The following is a 19,983-nucleotide window of genomic DNA, read 5'->3' as shown; positions in this document are numbered from 1 at the left end:
CAAAAACCCAGTGAGAAAGAAATCTGTCCGTGCCAATTGCCAGACTCTGACTGATTGTGTTGGTGTCAGTGGTCACTGTCACTGTCCTGTCACAGCGACGTAGCAGATGGACAGAATCTCGCCTGGGGAGAGCAGAGAAGGGGTTGTTCAAATGGCAGTGTCAAGAAAAGGAAAGAAAGAATTGCGAGATAAGAAACGATTTGGAGATCATATTTTTTGAATTATGAAAACAGAGAAAATTTTAGATATATGGTAAATAGAGAAGAAATGGGTGAGAAGAAAAATTATGAATGATTTAGCAAAATGACACGGGTACAATGGCAAAACGGTTGGAGACATGCAAACAGTGTGTAGGCCTACGCTACAGATTTTGTGAAAAGGGGGTTATGCTGGAGGTCATCTGTCACTCAAAAGTGGAATGATTGACTGTCCTCTTCTTTGCAACCTACACTCACTCGCAACTATAGATGAAAGGAGACATTTGGAGGTAGAAGGGCAAAACTCAACGTAACTGACACTAACAAACCAGTGTCACTGTTTTCTCCATGAATTCACCTTTCTAGCGATTTATATATATATTAGGGCTGCACGATATTGGAAAAACATGCGATATGTGATATACTTGCGGAACATCGCGATATCGATATTATTGCGATATTTAACATTTACCTAAAGAAATTAAATTTTTATTACCTAATGAAAGAAAAACATTTTTCATGGGGCAAAATAAGCAACCTTCATGTAATCTTTAATTGTAATTATGTCTTGATAATTTTCAAATATTGAATGGCGATGCACATTTTAGTTAGCATATGACTGGTCAAATTCATATAAAAAGCATAAAATTCCATATAAAACTTATTGCGTGCCTTTGCGATATGCATATTGCAAGGGCCAATATCGCGATATTGATATTTTTTCGATATATTGTGCAGCCCTAATATATATATATATATATATATATATATATATATATATATATATATATATATATATATATATATATAAAGCAGCCACCTTATCCTTGCAGTCTTACCTGAAACTTTCCTCTCCAAATGGGTTACAAATTCTGCTCTTTTCCCAATGGCTCAACATGACAGCAACACAAATACTGATGCATAATTTGTTCTGAAACTGTAAGCAGATTAATTGTTTCAGACAATGAGAAGAAACTACTCTTTCAACCTAATTCTGTAATTGTTATTTTTTTAGTTTAATTTACTGCCACTCTAAATTCACTCAGACATTTGTACTCTACAAGTAAACATTTGCTTCTATTTTTTGTATTTCTAACATATTTATGGAATTCTAAATATATAATTATCAGTGTTGGGAATAACGGCGTTTAAACTAACGGTTAACTCCGTTTTTTTGTTTTTTTTTTACTTCATAAATGGACTGACTAATTTAACCAATTATTCCCCCTGCTCTGAAATGTATTTTCCGCACAGTTAGAAGCACTGTTGTTGTCGGACCTCGTCACAATAAAAGTGTCTTGACAGCTGAAATGTATAGTGACTTTTATTTTGGAGGCGAAGCGGTAACGTGTCACCGTGTGACGGACGTGTCTTACTTTTGGCCCTTAGTTGAGCATTTTAGCAAAGAGTCTACCTCACTCTCCTGGAAGTCATTCTTGAGTGACATTAATCAAAATAACAGTAGTGATTTGCCGGAAAATGAGGAGCGATTGTTGACATTTCTGTCATCGCGACTCCACAAGCAAGCACCATAACAGCAATAAAGAACAAGATGCCAGTGTTTGTTTGGTAAGTCATAGCGACACGCTCGCCTAGTGTAATTAATAGCGCCAGCAATTGTATTTCTCTTATTTCACCAGTGCTAAACACGTGAAAAGTGTTGAAAGAAATATCCAGTCTCGGTAAATCACACTGATAGTGGAGTCAAGGTCTGTCGGGCGCACTGAACTAATTAATGTGAGAAACGGTCGCAGTTATATCATGCTTAGAGTTGGGCTGTTGTCTGACATGAATCAATCAATTAACATGTCTTTAAATGTGTAGAATTATAAACTGAGGATATAGCACCATATTCTCTTTATTGAAAGTGCACAAATGTTTTAAAGAGAGATCAAGTGGAAGCTGATGATTTTGAGGAGTAAATGTAGTATTTCATTTTCATTTTATTTGAGGGACAATGGTCATTGATGAACAACAAATTAAGTTTTAAATATGCCAGATTTTAGCATCAGTTGCGTCTGTAGTACTTATGGCAATGATTGTATGTAGTGATGACAATGATTTTGGCCATGATAGCATTAAGCACTGTATTTCACAGCATTTGTGATTTATTTCATATATTATTATTTTAGCCCACAACAATCATAAAAAATGCCAGATTCGAAACTAATTAAAATGTCTATTTTGCCGATATTGTCCAGATCATTGCCATTGTCAAATACATAATCAGTATCATCAAACGTTCTCTACTAACCAAGGCTGTTCCAAATAACAAAATGGATCTTCTTATCAAGGATATCTAAATTTGATTTTGAGTTATAAAAAGAAAGAAACATTTTAGTTACAGTGTAAGTAATTCATTTCACCTCAGTCTGCAAATTCTACAATTTAGTTATGATATTTGTGGGATAGGTTCTGCACTACACTGAAAATCTTATGGGATTACATTGATTACTATTAATCGTCACTGTTGGGAATAATGACGATTAAACTAACGGTGTTCGGTAACTGTTTTTTTTCAAAAACAAATAAATCCAATTAATTATTCTCCCCATATTTTTAACGCCGCTATTGTATGTGAAATGTGTTGCGTTACAATTCATTTATTAGTTTCAAGGTTCGAAGTAAGATATAAGACGTTGTGCAGTCGTGTTGCTCTTTTGCGGAAATCTTCCTCTAAAAATGTCATTTAGAGGCACTGCTGCTGTCGGACCTCATCACAATAAAAGTGTTTTGACTGCTGAAATGGATAATGACTTATTTTGGAGGTGCCGAGGGCAGCGTGTCACGACGTGATGGGCATGTCTTCCTTTTGGACCTTAACTTAGTATTTTAGCAAAGAGTCCTCACCTGAACGGCATTCGTGAGTGACATTAATCAAAATAACAGTCGAGAACGAGAGATTTGGCGAAAAACGACCGCAATGAGGACAATTCTGTTCCACCAAGAACCATTAACATCCACGACTCCACAAGCACCCCGTGACTGGTCCCTAATAACAGATCTCTACCACTGCAATTGATTTGTTTTGCATTGATTGTTCTCCACAGCAACTGTATATCAATTGTATGTTATTCGCTATCAATTTTTTAGGAAAATCATCTCCCCCTAGAATATAGCAGTTTTCCTGCTTAGAAAAAAGGAAACACTGAGAAAAATGAAATCATCCTTGAATCTGCGTGTTCAAAAGGAAGTATGAGGAAACTTTCTGCAAAAGCTTCACCTTTCCCTTTTCTTTTCTCTCCTTGTCCTCCATACTTGCCATCTATTATCCTTCTATTCTAATAATTCTAATTAAGTTCAGACAACTAAACATGCCAGCTCTAACAGCAGCATATAGATATGAGGAAATTGGTTAATTTGCACGATAATAAATGCAGGTTTAAGCCCATATAAAGCCTATTAACATTTGAATGATACAAGGGCTTTATCTCGAAAGTGGGTGCTTATCCAGGGAGGTTTCTGAATGGATGTGCAGAGAACCACAGCCATGACTGCCTCTCTGCATCCCTCATTACGTTTCCATCCAACTTTATTGCAAATGTCAATGGAATCTCAGGAAAATCAGTAAAGGACAATTTGATCTTTTGCCTAATTCTCCGGTTGGTAATGATTGTGTTGGCAATGGGGAAGAAGATCTGACTAGATAGTAGGATAGAATGATAATGACATACAGAAATGAATTTAATGTTTTATGTAAACTTGTGTTGCAGCCTTTACATTTAATTTGATGATTATTTAATCAATGAAAAATTCAAACACAAAGGAAGAAAAATTTACTTCCTCATACACCATTAATCCAGGCTACCAAGAAGTGTTAGGTAGCAGCTGGTTATTTAGTGAAGCAATGAATTGCCTGAGTGCAGTGAAACTAATAATAATCATGCTATCATCATATATGATTAAGATTAGGGATGTTCGATACCACTTTTCCTCAGACCAACTCTTCAATACTCACCGATTTCACTAGTACTTTTAATACGTGAAATTTCCACACACACAAAAAAAACACAGATAAATTTAAAGAAAGGCCTATATGTCCCAATATAGAGAATTTCCAAAAAATTGCATGAAATTAATGGCAATTTTCTATGATATGTTTTCTATTCGTTCACCAAAGACATATTTGTTGTAAAACACGCAATAAAAACCCGAATAAGACCCCTGGGTTACCCCTTTCATAACCCAAATTCTTGCTCACAGACTCATTCGGAATACCTCGAATGAATGGCACATTGTTTTTCACTCTACTTTCTTTTTCACCTTCTTTTCTTATTTGAATTCACAAGTAATCTTGGTCTTTGTAGTAACAACCTGTATGTACAACTCCGTCCCACTCGCTAAATGAGCCTCACTTGTATATATTGATTTCTCCACAGCGCTTTCACGTTATTTTATATACTCATGTAGAATGCATATCTGGCTCACCCCTAGTGCTTACGCTGCATTCAAGGATGGTCGGAAGTCGGATATATATCCGAGTTGGTTTTTCCTACTTCTGACCTGAAACTTCTGACCCAGGTGAAAGTAAACATCCACAATGGTGGATAGTGGTAAATTGTTTTTTATTGTGGTTCTTAAAACTCATTCTGACCTACAGCAAACTTGCCTTCTTGCAATTTTACTTCATTTATTATTTTCATTTAATTTCAAAAGCATTTCTTACAGTTCAGTAGTTCACCATGTAATTTCTTGCAGGGAGATAGCGGTATACTGTCACGTACGTTGTGTTACGTGAAGTTATGGGGAATGTTTATGAATGAAGAAAGCTATCTAGTTTTATACTCGAGGCAGACCTTCGACCATCCTTGAATGCAACATTGGCATCTGTATCGTTGACTACTCAAGACTTAAGTCTTCCTTCCGGTATAGGTAGTAGGGATGTAACGATATCCAAACATCACGATACGATATTATCAGGATATTGTGGGGAGGTTGGCGATATTTAAAAAAGATCACAATATTGTAAAAAAAAAAAGAGAGCTCATAAAAAAAAAAAAAAAAAAAAAGCACAATATTGTGCTTTTGTACATAACAGCAATGCATATAAACCACCTACAATCTCTAATAACAATATTGAGGCACTTACTTGGTAATGCAAGCACACATTGATCGCTTCACAAGCAAATTAGATTCCCTTTCATTTGACAATTAGCATAGATTTTAAACATAGAAGGCCAAAACATCCCAAATGAAAATTAAATTGCACTAATAAACTGGACACTAGTGGGTGCCAGAACTGCACAAATGGAAATCAACCTGACTTTTTTAACAAATGTGTTCCTTTTAAATATTGGGAACATGACGATGACGATATTGTGGGAGTTTTAACATCACAATATCACGATATTGCCCTTATTGTGACATCCCTAATAGGTAGGTCTGAAAAAAAGTTGTATCAAACATCCCGACTTAATAGTATCCCAATTCATGTTCATTGCATCAGATTATATCTATACTTAATTCTGTTATTGACCAAACATATCCTATGCATTATAAATACATAGTCTAACGAAACACTCGCTACATGTGCGCACCCTCGCAAGCCTGTGGCGCTCAGTGAGATACTTGCTTAGAACATGATGAAGCTAAACACATTCCCTCTTCACCCACTTGATGGTGGGAACTAGTTTACTTCTTGAGCCGTCGTTACCATAACAATAGTAGGAAGACAGCTGAACTTGTTTGGTCAAAGGTATTTTAATTACCAGTTAGAAAGTTGGCTGGCTGTGCATGAGCTACTTGGAGATCTTTATTTTCTTTATTTTCCTCTGGTTTACCAAGCTTTCACATACACACGTAGGTGTACAGCCCATTGCACAATGTCTACTGGAGCCACAGTCTCGACGAACAATGTCCCATTCAGCTCTTTATGAATAATTAGGGGATGAGTGTTGGGAGAGGCGGACACCGATGTATTCAGTGAGAATAGCTTTAGCGATGGCTGTCTCCAAGTGATACAGAGATGCCAGAGGAGCTTATGGTCGTTTGTGACATTATTTAAATGGAACACTTACAAAAATGTGTAAACATGGGGAAATTCTCAGTGTGCTGTAACATCTGAGAACATCATTAAATGATAAATGAAGTTGATCAGTTGTGTGAGAATTTTAAAATATTAATGTAGAAACGGAATTGACAATATTTCAATGTGTTTTCACTAAATTTCTAAATTAATTATGAATCCTGGCAGTTTGTAAATTTGAATCATGTTGAGCACCTTTTTCCGTATACAATGATGAAGCTGATCTTCGTCTGATGAAAGCCTTGTAAATCCAATTACCTTTTTTTTCCCCCTAGATGCATCAAAGCACTGTTTCACAGCGTAGTATATTTTAAAAACAGTAACATGATTTAGCTCCCGGAATGCACTGTAAATCAATCACATTTTTCACCGTCATCGCTGCAGTGTTGTCGACAGCGCACATCAGGAGCGGGGCATTAGGTCAGTGTGGAGAGGGTTGGGTGAGCATTGAGGGAGGGGCACACACACAAAACAAACAGGTTTGCCGCACGCCCGTTGGGTAAAAATAAACACATGGCTTTGGTTTACCAGACTTGAGGCAGCAAATGTGGGCATTTTTCTATATGCGGCGATGTCCTTCCACCTGCTCGTTCATTTTCAGGTTGTGTCGGGTTGTGTCTTTCAAAGGTCAGCTGGGCCCTTTTATTTATTGGAGCACTCCACACTGGTGGTCAAAATATATGTTTGTCAGATTGGAGAATGATATGTAATGCATGTCGCTCGTGTCAGGCCAAAACTTTGTAGTCAGAGGTTTTTTCAACCATTAACATTATATCATCAAAGAGAGCAAATCATTTTCAACATTTTAGATTGGTCAATAACTCGTGAAAATCACACTCAGACGGGATGTGGACTGACCAAAAGTATTTAAAAAAAAATATGACATTTGCCAAATTGTGACTCACGAGATTTCAGCCCGACTCCAACGGTGTACATTTTGTTATGGCCTTTAACTCTTTGACCGCCAAAAACGTTTCATAACGATCAGTAAAATCACGACGTATATTGCCATAAACGTTAAATAACGTCAACAATTTTTTTTCATTTTTATTCTCAGTGCCTGGTCAATGGGTTATGGAATCTAAAACACTCTAAACTATGGCTAGCAGATGGAAGCATTGTTTCTATTTTTGTCAATGGTCAAAGCCTCTGTCATATCAAAGTTTTTCTTTAATAACGTGTGGCAGTAAAAGAGTTAAGTAAGAACAAGGGAAAGCTGTGGACATCATGTTTGTGTTCCACCAGTGGTACCTTGAGATACAAATGAAATTTTTTTCAGATACAAATGACAGGTTTTCCCGCGAAATGAGTTGTTGTTCAGTCAATTTTTTTGAGGAACAAGTGTTCTGAGTTACGAGCTTGGTCACAGAATGAATTAAACTTGTATCTCAAGACACTACTTGTTGTTTAGCAGTATATTAAAATCAACATATTGTAATTGATTGACTTGTGTGTATTTCCCTCCTCCAAAATAAAGTGGACAGGGCAGTGTAGTCTGTTTGATGGAGATTCATCGAAAAAATCTTTGCCTAAATAACTTTGCTATACATATAACAAGCAAGTTTTACACATATAACACATACAAACACTGTCTTTTTTGTGTACTGCTACATTAATAGACACATTCATGGCATCCTTTTGTTGAACCTTGCAAACAATGGCATATTTATTTTTTATTTTGAATTTTCCAGCATTCTTAGAACCTGCACGCAGCTACTACGGGAGGCATGTTTGCATTGTATTTGGGGATTGCTCTGGTAAATTGTGATTAACAAATGACATTTAGGTCTATCTATAGCATCTCTTAGTCAATGATAGTATTTGTGAATATTTTGCAATTTCCAATCGTGACAGTCAGGGAGCAATGGCCTCAGATTTCTGTGTGCTAAATGTGGCTGCACAAGATTAAACTGTGTGATTCCTTTTATTGATGAGTGACTTTCCAATTAATTTTGATGTGACAGATATGTACAGCATTCATCTAGAAATATTAATATGGCATAAATATAACACACTAAGAACCAGATTAGTCTTCTTTCTTTCGTCTTTGTCAATACAGTGGTGCCTTGAGATCAGTGATGCCAGTAATGTGATATTCAATGGCTGCCCCTCTGAGCAATTGAAAATGTAGACGGTACTATATCGAAACAACATACATACATACATATTGCATTGTAAATATGCATTTAATGAAGATACATTACTAATTGCTATTCCTATTTGGAGGTATCCTTTCCTGACGTAAATAATCTTGTGGTCTTGACACGTTCAGGAGGAGATTCTTTACCTCATGGTGTGCTGGCTAACTTAGGTATCTGTTGTTAATCATGGTGAAAATGTGTTTGCTGCTCAACGCTGGTGTGCAGTCAACGGTCAGCAGCGTAAAGAGAATGGGTCTTGGAACACATCTGTAAGTGTGGAGGAACCTGTGATGAGAACGGTGGTGTTTAATGTGTTGCCGACCCAAACTGATTGCATCCTCTCACTGAGAAAATTACATGGAGGTGTTCAGGGGTCCATTTCACAAACCATGTTCAACAAACACTGAGACTAACCCTGAACAGCAAGTTGACATACATTGAGAGAGGAAACTCTGGGGTAGATCCACTAAGAATGTGCTGCGTCTGCTAAGAGCGCTAAATATTGCTCCACAACTGCACTCGCTGCTCCTTGTTAACCACCTATTCACTTAGGATATTCCTCTGATCATATACCGGCGCAAACATGGCCACAAATTCCGACAGCTGGGAGCAAATTTGCACCTGATTTACCACACATGGCAATGGATTTGCGCCAAGAACATGGTTGTTATAGTAAGAGTCGCGAGAAAGATGACATTATTAGAAAGCGAGGTTGGACCGAGGAGGTGCAGAAGCATTTTCCTCATTTAGCGCCATTAAGCTGTAGTGAGCAGAGAGGACAATGACATCATTCATTAATTCAGAAAATAAAAATAAGGGGTGTGATCATTTAAAAAAAAAAAAAAATCAGAATGTTGGCATGTCACCTAAGTATTATCACAAATTGGTTTGTGAAATAGACCCCAGCACCAGTTTGTCCAGTTTGAAGACATGAAGGCAGAATCCAAAGTGTTTGTTCCCCCTTGTTGAAAAGTGCAAATGTTTAATATTTAACAAGAACTGAGATATGTATTTATGAATTCACCAGCACCTAATCCAAATCAGTTCAGCTTTCTGTTCTTTGCTGATGCCTGAGTTCTTCCAGTGCCTCATTCCCAACTGTGTTGTTGATGGTAGGGGGAATGATGGAAAGACATAGGAGGTACTTGATAATCATGAACTCCACATGCATCGGACAGTGTTTGCAAACCAGCAGAGCATCCCGCCAATAAACCTTGCTGAACACACAATCCACTAGTTTGAAATTTTCCTCCTAAACTGGGAGTTGTGTCCACTCAGTGTTCTGTTAGCCCCTCTCTTTTTCAGGAGTCTGGTGTGTTTCTGCAAAAACAAACACAGTATAAATCGACATCATGCTCGTGAACCCTCTGCAGCTTTTTATATTTCCTTTTAATTGTTCAGCAAAAGTACATTTGGTGTGATACTTGAAGGTTCCCCATTAGACTAGCCAACCCTACCACCTTGCTTGCCTCCTTTCTGCTTCCTCTGACAATGTCTCCTCTCTGAGGGAGGAAGGAAATGGCAATCAAGTCCATTGTTGTTACGGGCATAATTCTGATTATGTTAAGTAGAATTGGACTACTGTATTGTAGATATGTTTGGATTAGGGGTGGGAACCTCTGGGTACCTCACGATATGATATAAGCGATACAAGGCTCACGATAACGATTATCTCACAATATGATGCTGCTGCGATTATCGATATATTGGTCAGGAAATAATTCCACGATAATCACTCTAAAGATACTCAAGACATAAACTGATATTTTTTCAATGACAAAATAGTTTATTTTTGTACCATCACTGAAAAACCTTATTAAAACTGGTGCCTTCTTCAGAGTGAGTAATTTCGTGCATTTTTTTTTTAAACAAATACAATTGTCTTCTTAAATGAGAACTTTCTGTGAACAAATTTGTGACTTTCTTAAACACTGTCATACAACATGCCAGTCAGTTACATAGTCAATTGTTTCATTTTATAAATTTTGAATTAAATTGAAATTCAAAATTAAATTAAATTTTATATATTAAAATCAATCAAATCATTATTAACATTCCTCAGAAATGCGTGCTTCAAAAAGTCGAAAGGTATGTTTTAAAACTAACATTGACGATATAATACACATTTTTCATAGAAACTTATGCAAAACTGAGTCACTCGCTGGACAGATAAATGTTTTTCACAAGTAAAGGTAAGCTCATGTTTATCTTAAAAAAAAAATAAAAATGTTACGACTCAAGTGCATTAGTTTAGCCCTGATCTCATCTTACAAAGTTGTAATTCTTTTTCTCAGTGAAATTTTTTCGGCCAGTTATTTTACCCGGTTGTCTTCAGTCGTGGTCTGGCTGTGTGTGTTCACCTCCCTTCGTTTAGTTAGCCAGCCCCGCTCTCGTGTGTTAGTTTGTTCCGCTGTCCTTTTGTTTCAGTGCAAGCTTAGCCACAAATACGACCAGTCACTTTTAGCCCACTATTCATTCGTGTTGACTTCCGCCTTAATTCGTAATTCATTCATCACGCTGTTACTCATTTCTTGTTGTACTACTGAAGTTTGGAAAGTTGGGAGAGTGCCCTGACATTCGGGAGCTTTAGCTCCATTTCATTATTTAACGTATCACAGGGTCATGTGTGTTTTTTGTGTAGTGTTGCCCCTGCTGTAAACTCCCTGAGCAAGACATCTACCTCGTGCCCCTGACGCCAAAAAAAATCACGTAGAGAAAACCGTCATTCGCAACTACGCTATATGGGTGGAGATGGATTGCAAATATATACAGGGATTCTGTGCGTGATCAACTTTGCCTTTGGAGAATTCAAAAGGAGTTTTGCTTTAAGTAGAGAATGATTACCTCTTACCTTCAGCACCGGATTATGCTGCTCTAAGTGGCTGTTCATATTTGTCATGTTTCCAGTGTAACTTGTGAGACAGTTCTTGCATATACCCAAGTCCTTCTCTTCTCTCTTCCATATGATAAAATCCGAAATGTAACCATTCCACACTATCAATATCCACATCTTTGACTTGTATGCAGCCGGTGTTTTGTTTACTTGAGTCTTTTTCGCCTGAAGACTTCCGGACATTTCCCTGCCATTCTTATGAGGTGCTCCCCCTAGCGGCCCTCCAAGTAATTGCTCAATAAGTAATGAACAATGGAGCCTTTATAGCGGCTGTATCGATACTTGGCATAGGCATATTATCGATAATCCACTGTGAGACAAAATATCACGATGTATCGCTGTATCAAGATATCGTCACACCCCTAGTCTGGATGTACAGTGAACCTCTACTTACGAACGTCTCTTCATACGAAATTTTCGAGTTACGAAACGCCTCAACGGGAAAATATTGCCTCTTGTTACGAAAGAAATTTCTAGATACGAAAGGTAAAAAACATTACCGAACGCAACATACTTTCGGCTATGGCTATTTCCTACCATGGGTACTTACGAGCGTAAATACTAGATCGGTGTTTGTGCATCGTTCTGGCATCCCATTGGCTAAGAGGAACCTACCATAGATATGAGCGTATACTAGATCGGTGTTTGTGCATGTTTCTGGCATCCCATTGGCTTAGAGGAACCTCTACCATAGGTATCTATGAGCGTATACTAGATCGGTGTCTATACAGCGTCCTCATCATTCATCCCGCGGCCCATGAGGTGTTTTTCGTAAATGTATGAACTAACGGCCAACGAATTTGCGCAAAAAATCAAACAATTGGTGATTGATGAAGGCACAGTAAGTTTTTAATTGCGACGAGACGGGCCTTTTTTTTTTTTTTTGAAAAAGATGCCTCGCCATACCGGAAGTTTCCATGAAGTTTCAGAATTTGTTTAAAAGAATCGCCCAGAAAAAATGCGTCTCTACTTACAAAATTTTCTACTTAAGAACTTTCTTCCAGAACCAATTAATTTCGTAAGTAGAGGTACCAATGTACACTGAATGGTCATTTCCCTGTAAGGGGGGTGGGGTGGGGGTGGGGGGGGGTATGTTCGTGGTTGTCAGAAAACCAGTCAACATCTTGTGTGACCAACATTTGCCTCATGCAGTACAACACGTTTCATTTTATCGAGTTGATTCACTATCCGTGAAGAGAACACCTCCAACTTGCCAGATGCCATTGAATGTGAGCATTCGCCCACTCAAGTCGGTTCCGACGACAAACTGCAGTAAGGTTGAGACCCCAATGAGGGCGTTGAATATGCAGATGATCTCCCTGAGATGGTTTCTGACAGTTTGTGTAGAAATTCTTTGGTTATGCAAACCAATTGTGGAAGCAGCTGTCCGGGTAGCTGGTCTCAGATGATCTTGAAGGTGAATTTGCTGGATGTGAAGGTCCTAGGCTGGGGTGGTTACACATTGTTTGTGTGTTGTGAGGCCGGGTGTATCACCTGTCTGAAATCCCTTCCGAGATGTCTGATGGTAGAGAAATGAATATTAAATACACAGTCAAACAGCCCTGGTGGACATTTCTGCAGTCAGCATACCAATTGCATTCAGATTCAAAACTTGCAACATCTGTAGCATTGAGCTGTGTGATAAAACCTCACATTACTGAGTGGCCTTTTATACTTGCCAGCCTATAGAACACCTGTGCAATAATCATGCTCTCTAATCAGCATCTTGATATGCACACCTGTGAGGTGGGATGGATTATCTTGATAAAGAAGACCACCACCACATATATATATATATATATATATATATATATATATATATATATATATATATATATATATATATATATATATATATATATATATATATATATATACAAATTTATAAACGATATTTGAAGAAAAGTCTTTTTGTTTATGTGGAAAAAGTTTTAAAACTTTGACTACGCTCACCTAAAAATAGGAGCAAATACAAAAGTGTTGCATTTATAATTTTCTTCAGTAGAGTTGGACTTAATAAAATTTCACTGATCTCATGTGAAAAGGAAGAAATCACTGTGGCATCACAACATAGTAGGTACACTGTTTGCCTTTGCTGCCATTTTGTAGCAGATAGAAATTCAGAAGCGATAATAGTATTTCGTGTGAATTTCTTGGCGCAATGAGGCATTTGAAAGGTTACAATCTTCCAAGTACAAGCACAGAAACATACATATGCATATTCCCGTGCACTATACAGTGAGGCATGTGAAATGTATCCAATGGGAACTTGTTCTAAAGAGCATTCCATTAATGCTACAAGATCTCCTGCCAATTTCCAGCCATCACAGTGCCCATAAAAAAATCACAAAGCCAATAACTCCCTCGAGGGTAATAACTTGTTCTTAATGGTGTTGTGCCTGCATTATTGCGGGCCACAATCTGCTGTAATGCAGGTGCATCGCAAGTCTCTCATATTTCCCTCAAGTCTTTATTCTCCTCTGTCACGCATGCACACCCTCACCACTACTCCCTTCCAACCCCTCTCCCTAATTGTGGGCCTTATTTCCGAAGGATTCACCGTTTTTCAGTTTTGCTCCCAAAGGTATTGAAAGACGGGGGCAGAAGGCGTGTGAAGTCAGTTTGAAGAACCCAAAAGATTTTTGGCACCGTGCCCGTACTATAAAATGAGTTTTAATGAGTGCCTGCTCTTTTAAGCCTTGTTTGTTCATTAATCAATTGTTATGCCATGCCAGCAGATGGCAGTAAAGATAAGGTACCTCTTGGGATTTAGCTAATAGGGTAATATAACAGCGAGGATAATTAATGTCAGATGCATCCCCAGACGCAAGTAGGTGACCTCTGTCATTACTTGCCAGTTAGGGTGTTGTTGCACTTGCTCCTCAACTCCCATGCTGATGAAAGGGCAGGATTTGCATGTACTACAGGTGTAATGACATGACACAAACATGGGTCACACATTGCATGCAATATGCAGGCTTCTGTTGAGAAAGCATTTCCATGGCACTGGGGGTGGCATGGTAGAGATGGGAGGGGTGTTTTTTTTTGTCAGTCTTGCGAAGGAGGGCCCATTATACAGATGGAGGGGTTTCCCACGGCTTATACTGACACAATATTATGTGTCCAGCTTTGTTTTAAAGTGTAAACGGTCCTGTGTGGAATATTAATATTCCAAATTCAATTTACGCGGGCCAAAGCTTCTTCCTGGGTGAGCAGTGTCAAATATCCTGAGAAATAGGATGACTACCATGCAGGGATTTTGTGGTGTTGACCTAATAACGAGGTGAGAGCTGAAAACAAAAGCTCCCATAAGCTCGGTGGTCTTGCATTTCCCTTAGTTCCCAAATAAAGATACCCTGAAAAGGATTCATGTTAACTTTATTTTCTTCGGCCCTACCATGGGAACAGTTTCTCAAAGCACCTTAAAAGTCTGATCATAAAACCTGTCACTAAGCTTCCCTTTTTGAAGTAATATTACCTCACGATTTGATACTGCAGAGATAAATAGAATGATTGATGAAAAACATTATCTATCTATCTATCTATCTATTGGTGCTGTTAAAGCGTTAACTCGGTGATTAATCACAAAAAAGATCATGTAATCTTTAATCATGGATGAATGCGGATTAATCACATTTAATTTTGAGCGCAGACGATCCTTTAGCTTGACAGCGGATTTTCTTCGGACCTACCACGGGCACATTTTCTCAAAGCACCTTGTAAGTCTGATCATAATCATTTGAATTCTAGGACATTACAATATTGTAGTGCATGACTAATCAATTGAACACACCAAGAAGAGAAGATTTGAAATCCACATTTCACACTTCAACAATGAAATTCAAAAGAAAACATTTAAGCACATCAACATGCATTATTTTAAAAGATAATCTTCAACTTCAATTTTGTTCAAAACATTTTTTGAACAAAGTTGCATCTAAACTTCCACAGGATTATCAAATGTAATCCACTGATATTAGAATCAGTGATTGATGAATAATTTGGCAAAATTACCTAAAGAATTGATTGTGTGATGCATGGCGTGGATATGTTAGCTTTGTGCGGTTATTTCCCTTTGCTTCAAATGCTACATATTTTTTGCCTGGTTCAAGCTGCCCTGTGTTTTTCCATGCCACAAAATCCATTACATGGTTTTGTTATTGTTTTTATAACAGGAAGTATCATCAGACATGGAGTTCAACAAGCTGAAGGCACTCTCTGTGCCAGTTAAGCTTTACATTTGCATTAACTCAAATATTATACACATCTTTTTCCGCCATTAGAGCAACCCTTTAATGCTGGAGGGTGCATGCGGTGGATCCTAAACACTTTGTGAAACCTATTAGACCAATGGAAGTGTAGATCATAGTGTGATGATTGTGGTATGAAGGAACTTAAGTGCCTTGGCTTCCATCTTGTCCAACATCAGTCACCCCAGAATCCGAAGGATTTTTGTCTTTGCAAAAATACCACTCCTAAAGCTACACTGCATGGCATTGTATTTTACAGCATCCTGACACATTCGCTAACTGTCAGCATGTAAGCATTACAAGATTGACCAGTGATTCTAATAAACCTAATGCTCAGGGTGTTGAGCACCACAAGAAATCTTTTAGTCAGCTGCTGATGTAGGTTTGTGGGATTTGTTCTTACACCTGGAGTGTGAATACACTGTGCTAGCTCGCCTCTAGATACGCTTCCTGGAGTTTGGCAAGACATTTTGTGCTGAAGGAGAAGAAAAGGTGTAGCCGATATGGATTAAACCTGCTGACCCAGTGGTGCTTATGATCACTCACGTGTCTCTGGTGTACATGCTGAAGAACACAGACGTGTTTGTTTTGTTTCTTGGGATCGTCGATGCCACAAACGGATCCGCAGTCCTTTGGTATTGTTATTCGCTCATGACTGGCTATGTCTGTTTGACTGAACAATGCAGCTGTGAAGTAGTAATGGAAGCCTTGAGTGCAAATCAAGATTTGATTCCCTTTTCAATTATTTATTGGAGCATAAATTGGTTCAATTAATTATTAAATTAATTAATTGTTGTTTTTTTTCGTGGCCCTTCGTAGTTGCAATGTGCAATTCTCCAGGTGTAGTCTGGTCTGTTTACGAACTTTGGAGGTGTGCTGGCGATCTGTTCTGGGAGAGCACAGCCCACACGTTCGTGGGGGTAGTGTTTAACACTGTGGCCATCGGGTTTGCAATAACGGGGATGGTGCACTTTAGTGCTCAGAAAACCAAGAAAAGAAGTTCTTGGAAAAAGAAGAGGGGATGAAAAAGATGTGAAGTTCATCATAGTTCCTGCCACAAAAGGGGAAAACAACAGGAAACACACAAATGCCAAGAGAGAAGAGAAGAATAAAAGAGCAACAAAAGAAAGGGACCTTGGATCTCTTCTTGGTGATCTCCGAAATCAGGACTCTTCCACGTCTCACGTAATTTGTGAGTAGAGGGGAACTAACTAGCTTCACCAAAGAATTTGGAAAAGTGTTCAGATTAACCTGGTCCCATCTTTGATCATATATATTAAAATTATAGTTCACATCTGATAAGTCCTGTATGTCAAAGTTCAATCAATCCAACCACGACTGATACACATGAACACGCTGAAAACATTCTAAATTGTGATTCTAATACATGCAAGGTTAAAAAAAAAAAAAAAAAAAAAAAAGGAAATTAAGGAAATACACACAGACACTGAAACACGTGAACAATATTTCGTAGTGTTATTTAAAACTGCATACAGCCATACACATGAAATTTCATTTTTCTGTGGAAAAAAAAAGGACACACAGGAGACATTGGCCGTTCTTCTCATGTTGTCTTTGGGGTCTCCTGGCATTCCACAAATGGTGTGTTGGTGATCTCAGAGTCTGGAGGCTGACAACAAGCCCCCAGACCCCCACCAACCTAATCCTCTTGGAAGAAGACTGACAAGAAAAAAAAGAAGTATTTGGTGGAATGGCAAATTTGAAAAACTGCCGATCACTGTTGCGTTATTACAAGAAAACATTTATAGTGTTAAATACATATTTTCAAACATACTGGATAACCCTATGTTTTTTTTGTTTTTTTTAGGATTGAACCATCACGATTTTATATGCTGTAAAATAATATGACATGTTTTTGAGTTTTTGTATTAAAACAATTAGAGATTTTCATGTCATTTTCCGTGCTTAAAATCCCCCCCCCCCCCATCCCTCTACCGGTAGAAAACAAAACATCACTATTTCATGCTATCACTTTGACAAAGATCTAAAGAGAACAAGTATTTGCTCTGTGTGGATGCCAACAAAATATGACAACACGGATCAACATTGAAGATGTCATAGAATCAGGAAATTACCAGCTTAAATGGATAGTTAAAATGTCATTTGGCTCCAAACATTTTTAGTTTCCCATCTACATATGAACACATTTGAAACTGTTCGTTCTGTAATCCATGCTGCTGTGAAGAGTCAAAAGTATAAATATATTTAGAGAACATTGATTATCTGGCATGTACTATGTATATTGCTGTATGATTTCAAATTACAATTGCTCTAAGAGAGACAGAAAACGTATAGTTTATTCCTATTATTGTGAAATCTAACTGTTGGCTAGCCACTGGGCTCCACTTAATAACAGTTTAGGATTGACGTTACCATGACAACCATTACTTGATTGCTTACCCTAATCTCCTTTAATGTGCCCTAATACTCTCTCCCTCTCTCTGTGTGTAGAGAATGACTGATGTACCATCACATGAAGCACAAGGACAGCAGCATTTGCTGCTTCACTTTTAGCATTCAGACATTGAAATGTGGAATTCTTCTTTCCACCCTTTTACCGTTTTTCATGCTCCACATGGCTAAACAAGCCTATATATATTGCTAAATAACCCCCCCCAAAAAAAAGGTGAAAAAATATCCATGAATATAATAATACACAGGTACCGAACCGACAGTATGCAGTGGTCGAATGTATAGAAACACATTTTGCTTAATTCAAGTACGTACCTTTATATAGGTTTAGATAAAATTGTATGTACAAAGCAGTCTTGAACAATGTTGTTGTTGGCTTTCCACAACAAGATGTACGGCGATTGAGTGAGCCTGGGACAAACCAGGTGTTGAGATCCTGCTTGCCGAGGGACAACTGCTAAAAATTGGACAAGGCAGGTGGTATGGTGCTGTTGGGAGAATAGCTGGAGGCTTGCTGGAGAAATAAACACAACAGCGGGATCAAGTCCTGCATTAAAGCTTGAGCTTTTCCAATGGATAGTAAATATTTGACATGAAAAACTTGTATGTCAATTAATGGAGAGGTGACATGTACTGCCATACAATGTAACATTTATATTACTGGATTACAATACAATAACCCTTCAATAACCCTTCTGTGACCCACAGAGTGAATTTGGCTACTTGGTGTGGGAGATAGACTGCTCAACTGAGCCCTTGAGATCCTCATCAATACAACGCATTAGCATATAGTCCAAAGAAAAAGAGTTTCTCCACACTGAGAGGCAGCTCCTTGGCGAGCAATGTCATGAAACAATATACTTTTGAAACATTCAACTCATAACAAAGAGAGGTCAAGGGCCACATATCAGTTATTTTTGTTCAACTGTTTTTATTTTGCAGTTAAAAAAAGAGGGGGAAATGTACTGTTAATCCTGTTATTCCAGAGCTATAATAATGTCTTACTCATTCCCACACACACACATTAATCAAAAACATTCCTGTTACAACATTCAGTGTACAGTGGACTATTTAATTTTTATCACATTTTGAAGTAAGCAGGTTTCTTAAGTGCAAATGCAAATCTCTGCTTACTGGTGTTGGAGAGCCTTTTCTCATTATCAACCCATGCTTTCTGTAATTTTTTTTCCCCACAAGACCAAAAAGAGTGAGTAAGGGAGCCACTTCTTGAAGATGAATCAAATTTATGAAGTTTGCCCCTAGTAAAATAAATTCAAAAGTCATGCATTTATATTGAATTGATCTGTGATTGGTTGTGACGAGATATGTAAGCTGTAAACATGTCTTCTATCTTGTTTTGACATTAAAACTCTTCATGCCTCTATTCCAGCCATCATACATAATATTTAGTGATCAATTATTGGTTTTGGCATTGATAAAGAAATGACAAAGAACACTTATACATTCATTTTTCTTCTTACTCTGTCCTACAAGGCTCTTCATTTGTTGCCAGAACTTATTTCTCAAAATCATAGTTCTGTCACGGCAAGACTAATCATTAGGCAAAAACATTCAATTGTTTGCGGTCAAGAGACTTAATAGGATCTAAATTTGTCCGTACGACGGAAGTCTAGAAGATGTAAGTGCACAAAATGTCTGTATTTGACAAGCGTGTGTGCACGTCGTAATCACACCAGTAAGTGATGAGTGTTGAATGTTGATAAATCCAACCTGTTCTCAACTGGCACACTTGTGCATGTTTAACCTCATTCGCATTCTGAAACGCTTCCAATTGACCATATGTAATAGCAGGAATCTCTTTGAATGATCTGAAATTTTGGCAAAGAGGGTGGAGAGTCTCTACAAGACTGACATTGAGGTACTCGTTTGAAAAGTGGGAGAAAAAAAAAAAAAAAGAGTACATTTTGTAGAGTGTACTAGACTCCATTGAGAGTGTGACCAAATAGACTAATTTTTAGAGTAATATTTACTCTTGGATGAGAGTAAAATAAATAATTGAAAAAAAATGTCACTCAAGGGTTGA

At 37.8% G+C, this 19,983-nt stretch overlaps 1 long non-coding RNA gene across 1 annotated transcript in view; it reads left to right on the top strand.

The window, feature by feature from the left end:
- The first annotated feature begins 1,594 nt into the window (after positions 1–1,594).
- LOC144021282 (uncharacterized) overlaps positions 1,595–19,983 on the top strand; it is a 70,874-nt gene continuing 52,485 nt past the window's right edge. Inside the window, exon 1 of the long non-coding RNA XR_013284094.1 lies at positions 1,595–1,766. This is a non-coding gene — a long non-coding RNA (uncharacterized LOC144021282). The remainder of the gene's footprint in view (positions 1,767–19,983) is intronic.

This window comes from Festucalex cinctus, chromosome 6 (genome assembly GCF_051991245.1).
Source record: "Festucalex cinctus isolate MCC-2025b chromosome 6, RoL_Fcin_1.0, whole genome shotgun sequence".
Lineage (NCBI taxonomy): Eukaryota > Metazoa > Chordata > Actinopteri > Syngnathiformes > Syngnathidae > Festucalex > Festucalex cinctus.
Note: the sequence above shows the minus strand (reverse complement) of the source record. Positions and strands in the feature narration are given on the sequence as shown.